This window comes from Haliotis rubra, unplaced genomic scaffold, assembly GCF_003918875.1.
Source record: "Haliotis rubra isolate DU_JTF1 unplaced genomic scaffold, ASM391887v1 Scf96, whole genome shotgun sequence".
Lineage (NCBI taxonomy): Eukaryota > Metazoa > Mollusca > Gastropoda > Lepetellida > Haliotidae > Haliotis > Haliotis rubra.
This window is the reverse complement of record NW_025767701.1, coordinates 279,295-299,920: the sequence shown is the minus strand read 5'-3', so window position 1 is coordinate 299,920 and position 20,626 is coordinate 279,295. Positions and strand designations below refer to the sequence as shown.

The 20,626-nt window shown below is 42.5% G+C and overlaps 1 long non-coding RNA gene across 1 annotated transcript; it reads left to right on the top strand.

The window, feature by feature from the left end:
- The first annotated feature begins 875 nt into the window (after positions 1-875).
- On the top strand, positions 876-19,731 carry LOC124265060. Its single transcript, XR_006895331.1, has 3 exons — positions 876-887; positions 996-1,070; positions 19,717-19,731. It is a non-coding gene; the product is annotated as an uncharacterized LOC124265060 (long non-coding RNA).
- The last annotated feature ends 895 nt before the right edge of the window (positions 19,732-20,626 follow it).

The following is a 20,626-nucleotide window of genomic DNA, read 5'->3' as shown; positions in this document are numbered from 1 at the left end:
ATTAATAACACTGATTGTTTGTGGCTGTATCCTCGAGGGGGGTTAAAGTACTGTAAAATTATTGTCCTCCTGAGAGGGTACGTAAGTCCCAAAACATTCATAGTAAATTTCACCTTTCCGTTTTTTAATCGTAGAATAACTGTTCTTTTAATGTATGGCTAGATTTGCTAAATTGCTAACGGCTGAAGGGATGGTGTAAATCCAGCTAGGGTCCATGCAGGAAGCAAATGTACTGTAAGTCCCCATGGTCCCTAGTATGGTGATCTACCTTCAATTGTTGGCGATCATTTGCCTGTTTTTTATATTGTATTGTCTTGTATAGTTCAAATGTTTTAGATTTTGTTACTAGTTTTATATATATATCTGTGATAATCTAGTTATTTTACTGTCCTTCGTTGGCAGAATTTTATAATTTCACTTAAATTGTTGATATTTTTAGAACTTGCTTTAGTCATTTAGAACTTGCTTTAGTCACGATATGGCTGAAATATTGCCGATGTGACTTAAAATCTTAACTCACTCAACTCACTGTTAGTTCTAATTTCAGCACAGATAACATTTAGACATTTTAAGCAGCATAGAATTGAAACCCATACTCAAGAATGACATGTGATCTCACAGGTTGACAAGATCATCCGATTCACGTTTGCCTGGCATCTATAGAAACAGTATAATTACCTTCAGAAGCCTCCTGCATTGCATCTTTAGCAAATCCTTTACATCAAACGCAGCCTAGATGTAGTCAAATATTAAAATATTATGAATTAATGGACTGTTAGTTTACAAACGTTAAACCAGAATGCAAACACTAATAAATATTATATTTATGTGTACATGTGAGGACTGAATCTTTTCTTAACTATGTTTTCTACATAATACTGTTGGTGGTAAGTACTAGATGCTATTATCCGTACTCAGAGTATGAATGCATTTTAAGTATACATGGGATTTTGATGGTATTGAAAACAAGTATTATTGTTATTTCGAGTTTTCAGATTTCATGATCTTCCTTCTATGCAGTGGGAACGTGTCAAAATGACATATGGCATATTGGTGTGAACTTTAGAATCGTGTTTAAAATCATTCGTTTTAATTATTCTTGCACAAATAATGTATTGTTCAAGCACATTACTTGGACGAGAATATTTTTATGGAAAACTTGGACATTTAAGGTAGATTGCTTATACAATTTAACACTCTGCTGGATGTTTCAACCCCGCAGCCATTTTGTTTTGTCACACATGTCCAAATCTCCTGACACCAACCCAGGTAGAATAACTCCCAAACAACTACTCCACCTTTGCGTACTGCTATCACACAAGCAGCTCAGCAATAAATGTCAAAAAGTATTTGTAAGTATATTTTTCAGGATTACCCTGCTGTGCAGTGATTCATCTTATAGACTAACATATACTGATAAAATGTATTTATGTTGATTGAGATTCGCTATTATGAGCATACGATTCTAGTTGGTTTATTTGTATGAACACAAATTACCTCAAATATACAGTATATATAGCAAGAAAAAACCCGTTGCGTATCTTTGTATCCATTCAATATTTTTGCATTGGACATATGATTACTGTAAATGTTCTTTGTATAAAAACGACATTGCTTTGTTTGCAGAAACCGGTATGTTAAATTTATATTTACACAACTCAGTTTCCCCTTCACTGATTTGCCTGGTCCAGACACCACAACCCCCAGCCCCATTAATGAAACAAAAACAAAACAAAATAAACAAATACAAAATAAAACAAACACTGATAGCTTCGTAAATTTGGTGCTGGCTAATCTGTACTATAACAGCCAAACGTGTTGCTGGCAAAACCGTTCAGTTATTGTCGTGTAAAACGGCCCAATGACATTAGCTCCACCATGATTGCGTTGGAAAAGTTTGGGTACTGTACCTCATCACCCTATTCAGTGTTGGAAACATAACTGAAAATATCATTAGAAACTGTTGCGACATACTGGAATAATGTTGGGTTTGGCGTTAAACAACCTCCTAACAAACACAATAACACAATCATACACAACTGTTATTCCAGTCTCCTCTTGAACCACAATGAGAAGTCTTTCTTTGAAAATGTCCTTCAAAGAAAGCTCTAGCCGTGAACAGTTGAAAGTGGTATGGAAAATGACAATGCAACGAGCAAACAGCTCACTGTATTTCTCACATTGTATTCGGAAGCTGTATCACACTGTATTGGCACCGACATGTGTCATTTCTGCCGGATCATCCTGACATGTGCTTTCACAGGATGACACGATCTCCTGACCTCTATATAAACACACATATTGCAGGACGAGAAGAAACAGTATAATTTTCTTAGGAAACCTGCTCCACTGTATCTTTTTCAAAACTTACATCTCAAACATAGCCCAAATGTTCGGTCTGCTTGTATTGGCTCTAGTAGTAGATACAATGATAGTCCTGGACCAAGTCAAACAAAAGCCTCTGCAAAGCCTTATTTCCCAAATAAGGCTTTGGTCGGACCCTTAGCTCTTGCTACCATTGTATCTACTACTTTTGAGCCCCCGTTGATTTCCCGCCCTATAGAAAGAGAGAAAGGTTCTAAAAAGTGTGTCAAATGTCCCCGGCAGCCACAATTTCCGAAGGGGAGTTGCGTCGGCTGCCTTTCTCTCGCCATGAGAGTGCCCCACTAAGGGATACCTTACCGAAACACCTCACATCACACAAAGTTGCAAGGAATCCACTGAGGCAACGGCGGGATACGAACCCACATGTATAGCTCACGCAAACTATACATAATGGGCCGCACCACTCAACCGATTGAGCTACCGGGGACTTAGCTGAACAATCTCGGTTTAACGGGTCTATCCTGAGATAGCACTTTCCTGATCACGTGATACTGGGATTATTTTGTTAACATGACACTATGCCGTGTTGACAGGAGGTAACATTGTGTCGTACGGTCTGATCAATAATTCCTGTCTAATGAGCCCTCTGCCTGGCCCATCCCTCAAGTAGTACAAGTTAGGCTCGTCTGCTTTGATGTCCACTTTATCTATGTTGTAAGTTTTGACTGACCATATTGGGTCAGTGGCTCGCTTACGGCTATCACCCTCGTGTTCCCCAGGCTGGTATAGATACCTAACTAGGGCCCTATCTGGTATCTGTTTCTCCTTCCCACGCAATGGAGCAGCCGAATCTGCCACTATTGATTTTAGTTTGATAGCGTCTGCCGGTTTCTTGCCGGTGAGACGGGTGACTTCATGGTTGATTGCCGACACCACGTTAGGTCCGAATAAGCACTCAGCCAAAGTCCTATTTTGGCTGCGATGGGCTCCGGCCGTGCCACGCCTGACCTTTGTATTGTGTTTGGCTAGCAGTTGTGACACGACACCCATGAACTCCCGCCCAGGGTCAACTTGCAGCTCTGTTGCCCACGTCAGCAGACTGCGTATGTATATGCTTTCGAATCCTCTGGCTACCTGGGCAGAATCTTTCGCGGTCAAGGGTTCGGCTTCCTTGTAGCGACTGGCCACGTCGACAACGGTTAAGGCATACTTGTACCTCTTGTCGTGGGGTAGGAACAGTAGGTCTGCCTGGTGAACGCTATTAGGTATGTTAATACCAAACTTCCTTCTAGGCACGTAGCGTGGTGGCAGCAAATAGATCTCCCACATAGTTTGTTTTTGAAGCCACGCTTTGGCCTCCTCCGGGGGTACTCGCGCCATTTTAGCCAGCTTATCTACAGCGCTAGCTCCTTTCCAGTACCCACGCGGGCTATAGTAAATAGCCTCAAACTTTCTCTGGTTCCGTGACATATATAATATCTATGTTCTTTGTTCAATTTTCTCATGCCCGTACGTGTACGTGTTTATCCCATCAATAGCTATCCAACGTTTAGTGTCCATCGGCGACAGGGACGTCTTGTTTATAGTCAGTCCGTATATCCTATGGCCATCACTTCTAAGTGTGTTCATTTTATGTCTAAAGGTACGGGTCTTGAACAGGGCTTCCTTGAAACTGGCATGTTTGATGTGTTGTTTAACCACGTACTTCTTAACACCCTTAGCCTTCCGGATCTCACTATTGTCGGCCTTCAGGATGGAGTACATCTTAGGTCTCAAGCCTATGTACTCGGCTATGGCCGTGCCAGCACACTCGTCCTTCATCTTACCTAGGACCTTTTTATTTACCGTACTGTCTATGGCATGGTCCTTGGGGTAGTCGTTGGTGTCGTACAAATCGAGGTGTTTTTTCATGTCCTCGTACACATCGTCGGTTCGAATCTCCATCAGCAGGGAATCCATGTCAGTGTACAGCACTTCACACCTGTCGTCGTACTGTTTCTTAAGCTTGTTGTAGTAAAATTCGTACATCAGGTGTTTGGATAAATCGAGGATGCTCATCCCTACGTAAACAGGCCGGATGAATTGTATGTGGCTTTTCTTCATGTGTAGGGCAACTAGGTCATCGGTGAATATCTTGCTACGGTTGAATGCCGGACTGGCTATCAGTCTCCTGAGCTTGTCTTCCTCATTCGACCGAACCAGCTTCAAGGTCACTCGTTTCCTCGGGTTCTCCATAGTCTTACCGAACACCGAGTTGTTCATGAGCTTGTAGAGGTTTTTCTCAAAGTCACTGGTGGCCAACTTTCGGAGGTCTGTGTTCATTCTGATGTAAGGCTCCATTCAGGGGCTCTGGCTGAACACGAGCACCCTGTGTATTTTGGTCAGCCTCATACCCAAGGACAGGTATAGCTGTAGGTTGCGATAGTGAACGATGTACTTGGTCTTATTCATTAAGTTAGGTACGAGTTTAGAGAATATGATTGGTTTTCAACGTCTGCCACCCGCCCACCTAACAAGTTATGTTGGTACTCAGACATCCAGTCTGGGTTAACCCTCATACGTTCGGGGGCCAGGGGGTAGCTGTTGTGTGATGTGTGTAATGCCTTGGGGTATTCCAAGTCAACCTCGAGGATACAACCTTTGTTCGAATCTGGTGCGTTGTTCATAACATCGACCTCATGTGACACCCATTCGAATCCCCCTGTGGGTAGATACTGGCTCATGGCCCAGCCATACAGGTTGTTGGTGTCGAGGTAGGGAATGTGATTGGTTGGCTTGCTCGGGTCGTAGCCCTTCACGTATTGATTATTTGCTTTCGCGTATCGTTTGGTTGCCATGGAGATCCCGCCTCGCAAGCCTTTCTCATTGAATAGGTGCATGTCATAATCTGTAAGCAATTCCAACTTAACTCCGGTATTTTTAAGCAAGGCATCCCACGACAGACCTGGGCTGGTGTAATACCATGCGGGGTCGAGTTTATACTGCTTGGAACATGTCAGCCTAAACGTCTCAAACACGTCGGCTAACAGCAGTACATCTGTCCTCAAGTACAGGTCGTGATAGTCACCCAGATTCTTACAACCTAGTTTATTCCATACATTAATAGCGTGTGAGGAATCGTCTTGGGATATTTCCGCGTCTGTCAGATTGCTGTAAAATTCTCAAATGAGGGGTAGTCTGGTCTCGGCGAACTTGGCCCAGCCATTCATGTACTCATAGGGATACACACCCTTCCTCATCAGCAGGGGCCTAGTCTCGGCGTCTGTGTATCGATCGGTAATAGGGAAGGTATCGTTGGCCTCGACCAGACTGTCGAGTGACGACAGGATGAACTGAACCGAGTCGATGAACCTAAGGCTGTTTAAGCTGAAATGTATCTCTCCATGTTGTTGGGGATGCACGTTATATCGCCATCGATTTTCGCGATGGCCTGCATGATCAAGTGAGAGTCGTACCCTCTCAAGTTGTAAAAGACAACGGGGATGTTTATTATCTTAGGGTTGATTCTAAGCTTGAGGTTACACGCGCTGTGAGCGGCGCCTCCGGTTACGTGACAGTGATCTCTCACCGAATCACCGTTAAGTGGTGAGTCACACACGTGAGAATTAGTGCTACAGGCGTGAGCTAGTCGGTCAGCTCGGGTCATACGCATGGGAGCGATTGTATACAGTGTATTCCTAATAATTTTTTCTTCCTCCTGCAAACACTTTAGAAACCTTTCAGCCACGTCGGGACCCCTGTACACTACCGGAGCTTTCGTTTCCCCGTCACAACGGACGACAACGTATCCAAACCCACAGGCTTCATGCTCCTGTGTTTTGTGTGTGGTTGGGGTATCCCCAACAACCTCAACTGGTTTGACCAAGGCTTCAAAGTTGGCGTAGATGACATAAGGCACAGACATTTGGTTCTTGTGGTTGTCGAATTTTAGGATATTGTCACCTTCCTTAGTCATGTCGACTCGTATGGCCGTCTGCCCCACACCTTGGCAATCCTCCCGGTGGGATTCTAATAAATCAGCTCCCAACTTGTTTCGACTGGTCGTGCAACAACCGACTGAGATATTTTATTCACGTGTAGTGATACTTCTCACCTCGTTGGATCATGAATATATTGATAACTTGGCGACCCTCCTCCCCCAACACTGGGCTGACCCTGTGTACTATTGTTGTGTTGCCTTGATGCCCAAAGACGTTATAAGCTAGATTATTCTGTTTTTCTACTTTAGTGATCTGGGATATGGGGGCTGGTTCATCCAGACCATCCCACTTGAGCCCATCATCTTGGGGATAGCTAGAAAGGCTGTCTGAATGTGTGTCAGCTGGAAACAAGGCTGACCTGGTAGCTACCCTCAGGCAATCGTCTCCTCTATTCTTGACGTTGACCATGGCATGTTTTTTCCTATAGTAGGGAGGCAAGTCTAGGTATGACCCGCCTCTGAACGGCACGTAGTTAGCTATGTCTAGATAGGCATTATCGATTTTATCTACAGACCACCGGGACCCCAAGTGTGTGTAGCGTTCTAGGTATTCTCGTATCTGCTGAAAACTGGTATTGATTGATGCGTCTATGGTCTATGTATGCGTGACTATTTCTTGTTTACCTCAGAAGTAAGGCTGAACGTACTCAGTGACCCCCACGCGGCCCACCTGCTTATCGAGCGACATTTTAACTGTGATCTGAAATTTGATTTTTCCAAGATCGTTTAGTTCCTGGTTGACCTTATCAGCTATCAGAGGCTTGATGTCTGTGATGTCTATGTTCCTATAAACATGCCTGCGCCAGCCTCTCAAATAGTTACCTACAGCACGCTCAGTGCGCACGAACTGTAGGTCAATAGCTCTATTCTGCCGTTATAATTCTACAAGCTGTGGTTTCATCATAAGGGAATATCCCTCTAACCCCAAATTGTGTGCCTCGGCTTGTAATTGTTTTACAGTGGGAGGTTTTGCTACGGGGGCATGTGATAACAATGCGATTCACCCGGTTCTCCCCAGGTTTGAATAACCCGTGAGCCCAAGCTGTTTTGCCTGGACTTTTAATTGGTTTACCGTGGGAGGTGCTTCTAAACCTAGTAATTTCAACAAGGCTGGCTTCCTCATTCGAGAATACCCGATCACACCACGGCGTCTGGCGATTTGTTTGAGCTCACGTATAGTAGTCATAGTTGCGTACACACCTAAGAGAATCAATGTCTAATTGGACCGCCGTAAAGATAGAAAAATTAGTAAATATCTAGATAGACCTTATCGGCCCACCACAGCATAGTAGGGTGTTCTATACTGTTCCCCACATCCCTGGACTCAATATCCACAAACATAGCTATACGCAGGTGTGCACAATCTCTAATTGGGTCACTGGCAAAGGGAGGTAACTCCTCCAACCTTGATAAAAATATAGTGAGGCGCTCATAAAATCATTAGATGGGCCGTTTCAATCCAGTACTCACATTGTTCGACATAGTATTCCTTGAAGTTGTACAGGTATTCCTGTATACTTGTAAAACAATTTATTTGGTATTGAGTCATGATGTCCCTCTTTAATCCATACCACTTCCAATATGACCTGAAATCTGAAGCGTCCCCATAAGTTCAGTTCATCTTTGAGTATGTTTTTAACCAGAGATTCGATGACGGGTATACTTTCCCTGGGGTCAATTTCCAAAAACATAGTTATCCTTAGGTGTGTCCTCCTCTAATTGGGGGTCTATCCTGAGGAGGCAGCCTACGTTCTTTTATGTAGGCCTTTTTATTCTCGTAGATGAGATGATGTCTGACTACGTTCTCCCCGTGAGCTTTACATAGGCAGTAGTGCCCTTTAACCCCTATACCACACACAGAACACGTGTAGTTAGGGCTTCCCATGTGGAAACAACAGTACCCCTCAGTCCTGCATCTCCTATCACAGGCTTCTTTCTTCCCCATAAGTATGTATTCGCATCGGTATGGAGCAGGTCTCATGTTTAGCATACTTATATGAGTATTTAGTCTAATTGTTTCGCAACCAACGCAGTCGCTGCTATACCCAGCACTATGAAGAACAGTTCACGGTCCATTCCCTTGGATGGTGTGTAGTACTGAGCGAGTGTGGGTTTATTGAGTGGTTGCAACCGTTTACCAGTTAGTAAGTAGTATTCTCTCGCTGCGTCGTCAACATCGTGGAATGTTTGAACGGCATGGTTTTCACGCCTGAGCTGTTCGTTAATGTAATCGATCCTCTGGAGGCGTTTTTTAGCGTACTCGGGCTGTGCCGTCTGTAATTTTTCAATAGCGAGGTTATGTCGCTTCCTTTCTGCCTGTATTTCAGCCGCGTGTGATTCTCGTAGTTTCGAGAAGAGGAAATTACTCCCGGAAAATGCCAGGGCATTTACTAACGCACCACCCACCATCATGGCAATCGTAGCTATCCTGTATTTACTTCATTATATTTTCAGGTAGTATCCCTTGTTTTACTAGGATGTCCTTTGTGGCCATCACCATACCAAGGTTAATTATGAGCATACCCATATCCTGCAGGTTGAAATCTAGCTTGATAGTAGGTTGTTTAAGCACCATTTTGGTCAACCGAGCGTACCCTACGGCTAGACTGGCGACCACGGTGGCGTGGTATGCGTCATTGACGAACGTTTTCTCCTCAGACATTATGTATATGATATAAAAATATTAAATTATAACATGATATGTGGGTTGACCTCTAATTGTGGGACCGGATCCTTGGGATCCCTGTGTCGTGTATATAACCACGAGATAACCACCGAAGCAGTTACGCCTACAGCCAACAAGAGTCGGGTCGGGTGAGTCACCGTGATAATTTTATGTTGGTTACACCACCGTTTTTTACCGGCAGCTACTCTCTTAGGATTCTTCTGCCTGGTTACTGTAGGGGGTTGGGGTTCCCTGGGGATCTGGGTCTCCTCTGAAGGGGTCTCCTCCAGTTGGGGTTTCCCCAACGTTGGTGTCTCCTCCTGTGCAGTATCCATCTATACTATTATTATTATTTTTCCCCTCCTTAAATTGGCAATGCTTTGCCGTGATAATCGCCACCGTCACCGGGGCTAGCAACATACCGTATTTGTGGTACAGCCGGCAGCTGATAGAGCTCAAGGCGTGTTCGATAAAAGGGTCTTTCTCAAGGTCTTCCCACAGGTAAAGTCGACGCTCTGGGGGGATGGGAAGGAAGTATGACGCAATACCAGTGTATATCTTGGTCATAGCCGATCCTATTGTCTTTGTCATTTCTGCCCCGAGTCTAGACTCGTATCTAGCGTGCAGCTTATCGATTTCTTCGGCTGACATTTTATGAATTTTATCGGGAGTGTACTCCCCAAAGTAATGTTTGGCTTTGCCACCAACAGCCAACACCACCAGTTTTTCTCGCTTATCATCGTCCACCTGTGGTGATTGGGGTACCAACAGTTGCTCTAGCAATTCCTCACACTCCATATTATAATGTAACAAGTAAGTTTTAGTTTTAACAATATAATACCCTATGTAGGCAAAACACAGAGAAATGAAGGTTAAGTTGCACACGACAAACACTTCAAATACAATAGCTATAACTAAATGCTAAGAATTTACTAAGCATTGCTCAGCTTTGCTAAGCATTTGCTAAGCTCAAACACCCTATAGGCCACTGGTTGGTCGGTTTTGAGCACGAGCTTAGCGTGTTTAGTTTCAGCGAGCTGCTTCTTCACACGTTCCCGTTCTAATTTACTCATCACATCCTTCTCTCTCAAACACTCCTCGAACGAATCCCTGTCCATCGTGTTTGCTCCCTGAGGTCTTTCAGCACCGAGTTGAACTTATGCATTAGCACCCAGACACTGTGATTTGCGTGCCGGCCGGAGAAGGCCAGGTACGATAGCATGTCTCTCTTTTTTGTTATCTGGCGATTAGCGCTGCAGTCGTCCAGTATGAACAGCGTCGACTCCCCTTTAAATTTCTCGTGAAGAGCTTTCAACCAGTCCTGCAGGCGTGTTCCCGGGTCGACTTTGTGTACGTCTGGGTCCGTCATCACCCAAGGTCTTTCCGTGTACGTTTTATTCATGCTCAGAGTAGGGCACATGATAACGATGTTGTCGAACACATCCCTGTAGTACCCCTCCAACATATCCAGCACGAAAACGGTCTTCCCACAACCAGTCTGCCCGCACACTATGGCGCAGTGTGGGTCGCGGGGCAAATCAATAAATGGCTTGCCGCCATCAGTAGATGGCTTGCACGAGTCTCCCATTGTCTATATTAAGTTGCGCGTCCATAATCACGTACAGATATAATTTCAACTTGCCCGCGGGTTGAGCCTTCTTGGTAATCTGGATTGTTATCCCCTCGCTGCCGTTATCGATGCCGCGACCACTACCGTGCAGTTTATCGTCATCCGTGGATCGCATGTCCAACCATCTTGGTGGTCAGGTATTCACCGATCTGCACGGAGGATAGGTCCAGGTCTTTGGTTATGTATGGGTGTTGTTTGATGGCCGGTATCAACTGGAGCATTGATATCATCCTCAACGTTGACAACGAACTGTTTCAGAGCGTCGTAAGCAGTCCCCTTACCTAGGATATTAGAACGTGTTTGCGTCTGCGCACCCAACAGCGCCCACACGTACGTTCGAATCGAGTCGTTTAACCTGATTACCCCGGCATGAGTGAACCCTCTCGACGTGTCCAGCATAAACTTTTTCCAGTCATCCGCTGCCCCCTGCTCGAATCTCCATACGACTTGTATCCCCATTCTTTCAATTTCTCGCTGGCTTCCACGAGGGGCATGTTGTGAACGATGGGGATACCCAACCCGTGGTTCGGGCCCGGCAAACGCCAATCCGTCTTCGGGTTTAGTTCGAATTCGTTACAAATACGTTCGTAGGCCCGTCTATCGTACTGGTTGTTTACTGGGTTCCACGCCTTTTCCTGTGGGAGCGGGGCGCTGATCTCTTTGAGGATACGCCTGACCTGGTAGTACACGTGAAATGTGAACACAGACTGACTCAGCGGTCCAAGCCGAGTGTCGGTTATTGTCACACCACACCACGTTGTAGCACACCACACGGCGAAGTTGAGTTGATTCTGCCAGAACTGCATCGGTTTGTTGAACCAAGCGTGAACTACCTTAGCGTTAGTAACCGAAAACATATACCGGTCGAACACATCTATGAACTGGGCGTCGAAATACAACCCAGCAGTGACCACGATCTCCATGTGGGGGGAATCTACGTCCAGTTTAGGGTAAAACACACCAGGGGAGTACATTTTAAAACTATTATATAATGAACATATATACTCTAACATGTACATAACACTTCCAGGAATAACGACCGGTGAGGCCGTTCAGCTGACGCATGCGATCGATAACATGTCAGGTAAACTCGAAGTCGCACTCTGCGATATCACTTACCTACCGCGATGGACTAACATGAACGCGAACAACAATAAGCTGATCGTCGGTGGCGCTCGAAACCAGATAACTGACGGCTACTACAGCGTGTGCTCGCTAAGCGACGAGGTCTTCAAGCCCCTGGGAACCGAACTCAAAAGTAACGACTCAAACGGCACAGTGGTGTTAATCAATAACGGAAGAAACTCCTTGAGGCTCAGCCGACCATTGGCGAGGACACTCGGTATGCTGCCGGACGAGATAAACGACCGCCACAGGTGTGAAGTTACCCGACCTAGTACCGTATCAAAAGCTGTGCATTCATCTCAACCAGGTGAGCACAACGGACAACATTCAAGGTGGGCACCCTTCCACTATACTGAGAGCCGTTCTGGTGAAAACGGAGAAATACAACGACGGTAGAACCGAGTCGTTTTCACCGCGGCAGTATAAGAGGTTAACCCAGGGCAACATCCCTGAGCTGACGATATCCGAGTTAGATATAAATCATAATCCCGTGAATATAGGATACCTCAGCATAACGCTGCACATAATATGACCAGCGCACAAGGCCCTGGAATGAAGTTGAAAAAATGCATCAATGTGGGGATCTCCGACCTCGGGGACACACGCGGATTCGACGACCCCGGAGTAGATGGTAAATTGTATGCCTTGCAACTGAAAAACAACATTTACAAACGCGTTGAAGTCCCCTCCAATGGTACTAGCAATCTAAGTGATATAGTAGATACCTCAAGAGCGGTCGTCAACATTAAGTACACCCTTGTCAACACCGGTGATGATAACTGGATAATATACCCATCGTTCGGGGGCAAACTGTTCGATGTTGAAAGCACTACCGTCGCCCGAAACAAACCATATCCGCTAGTCTTCACCGAGGAAGACAAGTGGGTGTTATTACCCGATAAAGACGACTGGTTTCTCAACATTAGGCTCGGCTCCCCCTACGTGTTCACGGATAACAAAGACAACTACCTAAACAAAGTCGTGAATAACGGAACCCTGCTAGTGGCTTACGTCCCGACTCAGAGACGTAGCGTAGTCATCAGCCCAGTCACCAATATGGCAGCCCATATGCTATCGAGTAAACCGGGCATGCAAAACGTGGTATTGCAGTTGGTGTCTGAATTCGAAGGCGTGGTCAAGATACTGGAGAGTCTACCGGTTAACTCAACACTGATCATCCAAGTCTACCCAGGGGAACCATCGCGGAATGATGTCGAGATCCTGAAGGGGGTCAAACTTCGGTGGGGGGAATCAACACCAGTATCACGTTTGCAACGTTTACGTGCGGGTGGGTGTCGACTCCAAAACCAGTCTGCAGGGCGTCACAGTGGTCGTGGAAAACACGATATCACCAACCAAGATATTCCTACCCGACAACATACACTTCATGGGGGTGAAGTTAACCCCCTGAACTATTATCAGAAAACCAGTTGGAAATTATCTCGTAATAGTATTATAGCAATGACTAGGCACCACCCCAACGCTACTCTTAACGACTTAGGGGACACGGAGGGATTCGATCAGCCTGGTGAGGAAGACACATTATACATCCTGCACTTCAAAGACAACGTGTATAGGCGGATGACGTTATCAGATTTTAAAGAGCCTGAATGGTTAATCAACTTAACCCTCACCTTACCTTATATCACCTTTGGAGTAAATAATGTTATCACCCATATTAAGAACAACGGCATGCTTCTAGGATCGTTTATTCCGGACTTTCCTTTACCAATCACGACATTACCGGACTTCTCGAGTAACATGTTATTTTCCAATAAGAAGGTAAAGACAGAGCTCATTTATTGTAGTTACCGATTAGATAGAAGTGTCGCGGAAAACTACACATTAAAGTTAGACGTCTATCTCGGAGATATAAGTTTGACTAGTAATTATATTCACATTATAGATGATATGGTGATACATTGGGAAGACAGGTGTAATAACCAACGTTGTCGTATTACTAAGGTATCGGGAAACGAACCTTTAGCAAGCCTTGATGGAGTTCATCTCCTTAATGGACTTAGATTTAAGACCCTGCTTTTTTACACGCACGCTAATCTAAGCATTATCAGCTGTAAGTACATTAATCCAAGGTTAAATGAAACCCAATTAAAATATCTTTCGCAATATATATTATAGGATGGGGCTGTACCCAGTCGTAGAGGAAGTAGCGAAGACCCTGGAAACCATAGACGGGTTCCGCTTGAGGCAGTTGTGTGATGTAAAACGCCAACTAGAACAAGACCGCGACATGCGGACAGCACTATATAAGAAGTACCATAGAGCTTTCAATGCCGTGGACGGGACTGATACTGCCCTTATAACAACCAGCATGGGACTAGGGACGGCAGGTGTTGGGTTGTTAGCTACCATCGTGGCTGCACCTGTAGTGCTAGGCATTGAAATAGCAGCTGGGGTGACAGGGTGTTAGGGTTGGTGCTTAAGTTTGCATCACGCAGACTGCATCGTAAGGCGTTGAAACACGACGAGATCAGGGTTCTGGCTGAAGCAAAGCTGAACACGATAAGTGAGCGTATTTCCACGGCACTCGCTGACAGTAAGATCTCAAAGGAGGAGTTTCGTTCAATCCTCTCTGAACTCACAAAATATGACAAGATGAAACAAGAGATTCGGTCCAAGTCTCATAAGTCTGCTGATATCAGCAAGGACGAAAAAAAAAGGACCTAGAACAGGGGATACAAAAAGCCCAGCAAGCCTTTATTACGAACACCAAGGAGATCATAGGCGATTCACATTAAACTGTTTCATCGATGTCAACGTGACATAGTGTCACGTGTGGGTGGGAAATCAACGGGGGCTCAAAAGTAGTAGATACAATGGTAGCAAGAGCTAAGGGTCCGACCAAAGCCTTATTTGGGAAATAAGGCTTTGCAGAGGCTTTTGTTGGACTTGTTCCAGGACTATCATTGTATCTACTACTGCTCTTAACCTCGCAAAATATCATAAGAATATGAATCAATCAACCGACCGCCAATGTACAAACATTAAATCAGGATAAAAGCACATACTAGTTGATTCCTAACAGGTTTATCAATGAAAATATTTTTTTCTAAAATTACATTTGTGCTAATAAACAAGAGTTTGTTGATGAAAGCCATACCTAAAGTGTGATAGCCATTTGAACACTCACAGACACAAAAAAAAGTTTTAAAAAAATAAAAAAAATTATGAGTTGGTGGTTGTCTGCTTATGTTGGAAACAATATTCACAGTTATTTAAGACTTTCAGGTAACATCATCTCCCCTCTGTACGAGCAGTTTCAGCATAAACACACTGCAGCGGCTCAGGGGAACGTTGAAATGGCTGTTTGCCTGGTCTGCCCAGTTTAGGGCTCTCACGAGTCCAAAATTTGGGACTCGAGTACTCGAGGTGACAGACCCGACTTCGGACCTGAGTACCCGACAATTTGGATGCTTATCTGAAACCAACATTTAAGCATACACGTAGCTGTTCCAACTTCCGATCTACGAATAATGCAACAAGTATATGTGAATCCAAACGTTCCTGAATAATGCAATTGATATTCAATGTCAATGGAAGTATCTATTACCTTTTTATTATTGCAAACAGAATGTGAAGGCAACGTAAGTGTCACTGTGACCCAGTTCTACGCGATCAATTATGTGATTAATATTCATGTGCTGGGCCGGTGATACCTTATTACGCCTGTAAATGCTGTAATATGATTGGATGTGTCCGGGAAAAGAAACCAAACAATTTACTTCTCTATTCTTTTGGTTTTAAGTTTGACTGCACTCTCAAGATTATCTAATATTTATTTGTCGTTGCAGTTATGACATATTAGCAAGTTTTAAACATTCACTTAGACGATAAGTCACATAATCAATTAACCTTAATCACGGTTAAAATGCGGCAAAACACGTTCCAAAGCTGGAAGATACATAGATAAAGCATTCATTGATTGGTGCTGCATTAGAAACTAATATCTTGTAAAGATGGATCGACTATAGAACTTAAAGAATATGTAAAACAGGATTGATGTTTATTTGAGACTTCTTACAGTGAAAACGTTTTCGTTTCAAACTAAAGACTAACCATTTATTGAGTAACACTACATTGTATTTCTTCTTCCGAAACTCTGCTGAACGGAGATCACGTCAATGGTATTCATTGTGATTAAAACTTTCACTATTAAGGATATAGGTCTCTAAGTGTGAATGTTATTTTGAATGCGTATGTATGTGTTGATTGTTGAATATGTAACACTGAAATACACTGGATACGAACGACTGAATATCTATGTAGAAAACAAGTTGTTCCAACATAGGTACAGTGGGCAGTGACATTGATACAGCCGTGAGTGGCTACGCTCGTCCAAGCGCCCGTAGTTATAGGGCAACGGCGCAGGTACTGTTTTGGGTACTGATATTTTGTTCTCCTTGCAAACTTCATACGACTTTATGAGGTAGTTGTGAATTGTCGCAGTACATTGGACCAGGTAATTTGGGTTCAATGGTTCACAGAAAGCCCTGAAACCCCCCTTTAACAAGACTTATTGGTCGCATATCCTTAACGCGCATAAGCATTGCTTTTTGCGAAATACCTTCATACCATTTCCTGTCAACAGGCTTGCGACTTTTGCTATCAAACTTACGAAACTGCCCCAGCGTTGCTTGTTGAGCTGGTTTTCTGTCCATAGTATTTATTGTGGGTGCTTACAGGACAAATGTTTGCGTAACTAAGGGAAACGCCACAAAGACGGCATTTCGTATTTTGGCCACTAAATGAAGATAAAAATGCGTCCAGACATTGGATTTTTCTCACGATCATCCATCTCGATTGCATGAGATGTTTAGAGGTATCTCCCCTGCGAGTCCTGGAGTCGATTCAATTGGACTCGAGTCCCGCTTTACCCGACTCGGCCCCAAGTACTCGAGTACTCGTGAGAGCCCTAGCCCAGTTTAGTGCACAGTTGCTCAGCTACACATTAGATCAAGGGTACAAGATATTAAAAGCAGGATTACAATGACAATGGTGAGAATCTACCAAAAATCAAAATGGACGGGCGGGGCATAGAATCGATATTATTTGCCTGGTCAATCTTGAGCAAGAAACACGCAAACAAATATTAAACTGCAACAGAATGACAATATCTTTGTAGATGACGGACTTGTAACCATTATCAGACACCTTCTGTTCTTACGGGGTTTTTGTGGAAAACTTAATTTTGCTAAATTAATCTAATTAAATGTGATAACGCTTATTTTCAAAATTGTAAAACTGAGGAACTAAACGTGATAACAATTATTTCTTATGAGGAACTGAAGAACTCAATAGGATAACACTTTTGGGTAAGAAACGTGTGAAGAACTAGCTCAATATGTAAACTTTTGCGTTGATGAATTTCTAAGTAACGTATCTGTCCAATTTTCAAAACAAGATCAAAACAGTTTGTATTTTGAAGAAAAATTCCTTATATTTTCTACAACGTTTCAAGAAATGTTGTTCTCAGTTAACATAGCAGTCATGTTTCTTCACTTGACGTAGAAGTCAATGTTTTCAGAGACATTTTCGCTGAAGAAATTCAGCTTCCAGTGTAATGAATCTGTTACTAGTTTGTTTCTTTCATAGCAAATCAACAGTTGAAACACTAAATGGTGGTGTCAGGTAAGTTAACAAATAATATTGATTGTTATCGCAAACAAGTTATTATGTGTCTCATTTCGCTCAGAAGAAATGTACAGTAACGTATCCGTTCCGAAAATAGTTAAATTTTCAGTCCCGTTGTATGACAAATCACGTCAACCTAAAACAGCTGCAAGAAGCTAGCATGACAATTTGGGGATTAACAATGTAACTTTAAATTTTCCTTAAACAACTAGACAAACATCATGTTTGTTACTTTGCACGTGAAAAGTACTTGGCGAAGTTATCCTAAGCTTTTACTAGATAACCTGTAGGACCTTCTGGAGTGACCTACTGGATTTGGTTCCACTAAACAGAGATTGTCCTTGAATGGAACCAAAATCTCATCAGGCCATTTGAACTGTTTCTGAACTTTCGTTGGTGGGCTGAAATGAAGGAATAAAACGGGTCTAAATCCACTTCACTCACTTCCAGAACCATTAGTCACCATACATAGCAGTAACGAATGACTATGTGTTAAATCCCTTAAGCTTATACAATTCTACTTGATATTGATGCAAAGAAAAACGTGATTCAAACACGTGAGTTTTATAAACAGATAGGTTACTTTCAAAATCAGATATGCTACTGGCAGAATGAAACATATATTTATCATTTCTATTTAATATGCAAAGATCCATGCTAAACTACAAAGTCAAAGCACACCCAGTAAGCAAGGAAGGAACTGTGATGACCATCATATGTTGTTGATTACCTATTTTCATCAGAGTCCCCAAGCAAATATCAACAAATCTTCTTCCTGTGTACTGGTAACGTGACTCAGTAAACCATTTTCAATATCTTAATAGTCACGAGAGAAGATTCCTTTGAACATTGTTCAGATTAGTTGGTAATCATGGGAATGCGTAATATACCCATCGGTCTGAAATATAGGACTTTCAAAACATGTACTGCAAATGTCCTTGACAATTTTAAAGGCGGGTAGTTCACGTTTGAACAAGGTTACAATATGCAGCTTCGATTGCTGTATAGGGATTACATATGTAACTGTGAATAGTATATATATGCCGATAAGAGAGAGAATATGTAAAAAAATATTAGTGATTATCGATACTTAACACAATAAAAGTAACTCTTACTTATTCATTCGTTTATATGACATGTTAGAAGAATACTTTCAAATATAAATGCCCAAATGCCTTAGGTTTTATCAAGCAAATGTACGGCGTGTGTAGTTCTGAAAGAAAACACTAGGAGTACCTTGACTATGGCTAAGACTGCATAGACTTGTGGCTGCATAATCCCAAAACTATCTAACGTATTAGCTATCGCATGTGAGAAAATTTCTATTCTTGTGTCCATATGTTTGATGTAACAGTATTTTATATGTATGAGAACATTTCAACTAATCGCACTTTTCAAGAAATCGGTAGCTATGAGAGTTATGCATTAATTCATCTTAAAAATATACCTTTGTTAAAGGAAATACCATTCTAGATGATTCGTTTGAGTCAATAAACATTGGCTAATATATGAAACAAAACAAAAATCCCACTGAGTTTTTGTACCATTCGATATTTTACGGTCCAGTAAATATAGATCCACAAATAGTGGCAAAATGTGGGTACTGTACCTAATCACCACAGTGTTGGAAACATAACTGAAAATATCATAACAGATTAGATATGTTTGTAAAAGTTAATTAAGATGTTTTAAGCCAAGATGATTGACATTGGATCTCGGTGCTCATGGTCTTGATCACTGGATTGCCTGGTCCAGACTCGATTATTTATAGACGTTACATAGTGGAATAATGCTGAGTCCGGCGATAAACAATCAACAAACAAACACAATGCTAAGTCTTTCTTTGTACATGTTGTGAAAAAATGCTTCAGCCATGGACAGTGGACTCTTGTACGAAAAATGGCATTGTATTGGCAAGGTCTGTAATACATGATACGTCACTTGCGCCGGATCATCATGACATGTGCTCTGACAGGCTGACATAATCATCCGAGCCATGATCTCCTGATCTCTGACCCAGCAACTCACATGTTGCAGAAAAAGCAGTAAAAGTTTCCTTCAGAAACTTCCTGCAAAGCATATTTTTCAAAACCAACACCTCACGCCTGGCCATGATGTTCGGTCTGTTTGTATCAGTCCTTACCCCAGCTAATGATAAAAATAACATAAATCGATCTACCGACCGCCCGTGTAAAAAACCAACAGAATTAAACGACAGATTAGCTGATAACTAAGATCTGTTTGGATGACAAATGTTTTAATAATATGTCTGTGCGAATGTCATGTTTTTCTTTGTAAAATTGAGAATTCGATATATTTTATGTTTTGTATATTTTGCAGATTCCTCGGATTCAGGTAAGTATTAGATTATGTTTTCCGAGCTTGTTGATGAAGGGCATGCCTAAAGTGTGATAGCCACTTAAAATGAAAAGATGTATTATAAGTGGGTGGTTGTCTGTTGGTACTGAAAACAATATTTACTGTTGTTTAGGATTTCAGATATTATCATCACACTTTCGTACAATGGGAAGATAGTAAAACTTGGCATCTTCAGATATTTCAGTTTGACTTCAACTAGAAACAGAAAATGAGAATTAAAGTACCCACAGGTAACTATTAGAACATCTGCTGATTGTCTTTGATTGGGACAACTGATATTATCTTCGGATACACACGGTAGTATATATAAAAAAAATATTAAAAGCCAGATTACGATGCTTATGGTGAGAATGTACCTAAACTCGATAGGGAGGTGCAGGGATTAGAAACGATATTATTTTCCTGGTCACGTGTGAGCAAGAAACACACAAACAAATATCAAGCTGCATAGAATAATCTCCCGGATTGAAAAAGAAAACACTAGGAGTACTTTGACTATAGCTAAGACTGCATAGACTTGTGGCTGCATAATCCCAAAACTATCTAACGTATTAGCTATCGCATGTGAGAAAATTTCTAATCTTGTGTCCATATGTTTGATGTAGCAGTATTTTATATGTATGAGAACATTTCAACTAATCGCACTTTTCAAGAAATCGGTAGCTATGAGAGTTATGCATTAATTCATCTTAAAAATATACCTTTGTTAAAGGAAATACCATTCTAGATGATTCGTTTGAGTCAATAAACATTGGCTAATATATGAAACAATACAAAAATCCCACTGAGTTTTTGTACCATTCGATATTTTACGGTCCAGTAAATATAGATCCACAAATAGTGGCAAATTGTGGGTACTGTACCTAATCAC